Here is a 4,399-nt window from a genome sequence, read left to right on the forward strand (position 1 = left end):
TTTACTTCTGAATGAGTGATTTATTAACGAAGGACAAACATCCGATACAGAAGTGAAAAGTAAATCTCCTTTCCATTTCTAAGTCTAATTCCCCAGCTTTCTTTCCCCAGAGGCAACTATTATAGCCAAACAACATTTTTAAGTGATATTAATTCACTCAAAGGCATTCTCCGAATTCCATCCATCCATGAACACCATTCCTATAGATAAAAGCATGCTTTGCAAAGCTTTCCTCAATCCCTCTTCCCACCCTTGGATGAAGATGCGGTGTGGAGGACTCCGTGATGACGAACGTCATCTGGAGACCAGCATCACTCCCCGCACCATGCTGGGGAAAGAAGCAAACATCTGTGGAGTGTCTGCCTGGCCTCCTGGTAGAGAACACAGTGCACATTTGTGTGCTCCAAGGGTGACATCCACTGGTGTATAATCATAACTGCATGTATCAGGCCCTCCTAGATCCACAGATGAAAAATCCTTAGCTTGAATATTGTACCAGGCATAGTGATTCTCAGACATTCATTAATACAATGCTCCTAAATTTCTAAACATTGTGACCGGTTTTACCTACTTTGAATCCCAGAAGCACCTAGGAATGCTACATCAGTAATAAAGACGTGCCTCTGGATATTCGTTCATTCGTGTCACAAGCAACATTGAGCATGAACTACATGCCAGTTACTGAACACCTCACTAGGTGTTCTAGGAATGATGATTAAAAAAAATCACAGTCCCACCCTTAAGGGTTTTTTCAAATAAAAAAAGGTGAGATGTGCACAGATAACAATTGGATAGGATGATGCATGGCAAATTCTGTATTCATGTGGGCTCTTGTTTGGTCTTGATATGTTATTTCACTCAGTCCTCACAACAGTTATGGGATATTGAAAATTTTACAATATTTTCAGTAGATTTTTACAGGTAGAATAACCAAGATTCAGAGAGATTAAGTGATCTGTCCATGGTTACATAGCAATAAATAAATGTCTGAATCTAATCTGGCTTAATTACAAAATCCACCCTTCCAATACCACCCAATGCAATCCATCAGCTTAGCTCACAGGTCAAGGGTAATGCATATTGTTTTTCTAGATTTTATAACCTGCATTTTATTTTGTGTGTTAAAAACATATAGCTGCTTCCAATCAAGATGGAGGAATAGATGGTCCCCCGGCATCACTCTGTCCCACAAATCAACCAATTTACAGCTATTAAAAAGCAACGACAGCCAAGCTGGGGCTGCTAGAGATGAGGGGAAGAGGAGGAAAGATCTGCGGAGTTCATGAAGGCAGGAGAAGCCACGATGAGAGAAAGAGCTGCTCCCACCATTTTGAGCTCTGGATGCTTCAAGGCTGGCCCTGGTAAGTGCATGGAGCAGGAGCTGGCAAAAGCTGCAGCTGTGCCCTTCAGATGAAGTCACTTGGAAGCGGCAAGGGAGAAGAGGGCCTTGGTGGCCCTCAGGCCAGCAGGACCACTAACAGGTTTCCTGTGGACCCACATAGTATCGAGGGGCCACAGACAACTGAGAGGGGGAGCTACACAGAGGCCGATGAGTCATCATAAGGGAACAGGGCATGGCCTGTCCCAAGGAAAGTGTTTGGAGTGTGGGCAGTGGTGGAGATGAGCCACTGGGGGAACACTGGGGCACAGCATGGACAGCCGATCGGCACCCAGTCATCACAGTACCACTTAGTGCAGGGGGTGCAGTTTGCTGAAAAGACTCAGGTCCAGACCAGAGTTTCCACACAGCCCAGATGTGCGGGAACTCATGAGACACAGAAGTACATACAAGGTCAACAATTAAAACCTGAGCTGCACAAAATCCTTCCCCAGAGATTCAACAGCAAAGCAGCAATTTAGCTCAATCACGGGGCTCAAGTGCTGGTCCCCACAGGAAGTTCCCCTATTTTAGAAGTGAGCAAAGGACAACAACTTTGTTCCAGTTCAGAGTTGAAGTGGTGGGAACAGTGAATAATCCAACACAGAACTGAAAGAAAAACAAAATACCCACAGACCAAAGTTTGATATTAACTAGTAAAGGTCTCACGTCACCAAAGAACAGCTACAAAACGTAGAAGGACTGGAAGCACCCTGGGCTCCCAAACCAGGGAGTGGGGACTGCAGGGGGCCTGAGCCACTCCCCCAATACCCACAACCAGCGATGACCACCAAGCTGCCACAGGAAGCATCCCAGGCTCCTGATCCAGGACAGTGGGGTGCTGAGGGCTTCAGCCACATTCTCCTGACATCTGCATCCAGCCCAGAAATGACCAAACCACTGCTGGAAGCCCCCTGGTCTACCCTGCAGGAATGGGGGGGGGGTAACACAGGCTTCAAACACACCTTCTCCCTCCCTCCCCTTCCTCCCACCCTACTTCTTTCCCCCTTCTCTTCTCCTCCTCCCCTCAACTGCTCTGCAACAGCATCTTAGAATATAAAAAAATAACAATATTAATAAATAAATAAACTTTAAAAAAAATTTCCATCCTTGGGAATGGCCAAGGAAATTTAAAAGTGATATCTGAAAAAAAAAATATATATATAGCTATCACAGATTCAGTAGAGATTTTCTATTCCTATAGAATTATTCCCCCATGAATATTATCTGACACAGTATTACAAATATATAGGAAAAGAAAGCTTGAAGGCCATCCAAACACATTTGGAAGCATTTACTCCTTTATATTCAAATACTTATTAAATTTCCTGGCAGGTCACCTATGAGCAGACTTGTTGCATCAATCTAATTCTTAGTTTGTAACTCTTTGTGAGCTAAATCTTCCTATGGAAACCAATTCTGGCTTGTATACTCTTGGGCACCAAAACAAACACCAATTGTATCAGCCATGGTTTGATAAAAGAAGCAAAACCACTAGGAAGATATGTATGCAATAGGAGACTTCATACAACCTTGGGAACTGGTTAAGTAGTTTACTTTCTGCTGTTGTTTCCGCATCTCTTGCTGGACTTGAGGTCAGTAAGCCAGGTATTCAGGAAGGAAGGATGGTTTTGAAGTAAGGCAGAGCAGTGCCAAACTGGAACCCACAGCTTGAATACAGGTTGGTCTCTTACAGCCTCCTGTCCCCCAACTTCAATGATGTGGGCAACCCACTGGAGGAGCTGGCACTCTTCTTCATGGAGCTAAACATGCACGTGGCTCAGGAGTAGAAGCTGAGGGAAGGGTCTTGTGGGAGCTATAGAAGTTCAGCTGCTGCCCATGCCAACAAGAAGAGCCACCAGATCCAGGGTCATGTGCGTGACCTGCACCGATCATCTGAACATAAAAATAATATGAGGACTGCTTATTTTTACCTTCCAAATCATGTGCAAAATGTCTCCTGTGACCTGGAACTATGCAGTGAAGGAAATTCTGGGAAATGTAGTTCCAGCTTTAAAAAGTGGACATAAGACAAAGTAAAATGCAATACATACGCAGAATTATTTTGCAAGGTGTTTTATTTAAATAAGAGTTATTTCCTACTCTTAACCATAGCTAAGGCCAATTTTGGCTCATTTATCTAAATTAATATGATAATTCTAATTTAATGGCTAATGCTTGCTTCAGCAGCACATATACTAAAATTGGAATGATACAGAAAAGATTAGCATGGCCCCTGAGCAAGGAGAAACAGAAAAATAAAGAAAAAAATGATAACAATCTAATAGTCACATGATAACTAATTCCCAGGACGAATAACAGCATGAACACTTTGTTTTACCTAATGAAGGTACCTTGTAGGGAATAAAGAAAACAGAAAGAGGACATAAAAGACATATGCATTCTGAGAAAAACTAAAATTCTTTAATAATTTCAATATCCACCTGAATTCCTCTTATGCCATCATACTTAGGAAGCAAGTACCATTTTAGGTAGAGCAATTGGAGACCAGTGCTGGAGGCGCAGGCTTCTTACAGTTTAATCATTGACATGAAATTCTGTCAGCTCATGACCGTAAGAAGCTGGAATCTGACTACACCCTCCCATTATGCGTAGCATGACTCTGTATACATGACGGCCACGAGCAGAGCTTCTCACCAGCCCCTCTTTGGCAGTTTTGAAATCACCACCACAGCAAATAATCCTGGGGGCTTCAGAAGTTCTTCAAGGAAATTTTCCTCTAAGGTGCTTCATTTAGAACAGGACTCTTAACAGCAGCAGTGCAATGTGTCTCTGGTCATTACAATTCATTCTTTCACATTGAAATATTTCCAACTCTTTTCATAGAGTTGGTGGATCAAATAGCAACTCTTAATTGAGTAATAAAAGCAGCTTAATTCTTATATAAATGATGTTAATCCAAGCATCTAAACTTTAATGCAGTTTTAGCAGAGGATTCAATGCTAGCTACAGTCTTCTGGTCTCTGAATACTTAATGAAAAATCTGAGTTTACCTAATTA

At 42.5% G+C, this 4,399-nt stretch overlaps 1 non-coding gene across 1 annotated transcript; it reads left to right on the forward strand.

Moving 5' to 3' along the window:
* Nucleotides 1-3,552: 3,552 nt before the first annotated feature.
* Nucleotides 3,553-3,659, forward strand: LOC134385329 (U6 spliceosomal RNA). The gene has a single exon (XR_010024321.1). It is a non-coding gene; the product is annotated as a U6 spliceosomal RNA (small nuclear RNA).
* The last annotated feature ends 740 nt before the right edge of the window (nt 3,660-4,399 follow it).

This window comes from Cynocephalus volans, chromosome 8, assembly GCF_027409185.1.
Source record: "Cynocephalus volans isolate mCynVol1 chromosome 8, mCynVol1.pri, whole genome shotgun sequence".
Classification (NCBI taxonomy): domain Eukaryota; kingdom Metazoa; phylum Chordata; class Mammalia; order Dermoptera; family Cynocephalidae; genus Cynocephalus; species Cynocephalus volans.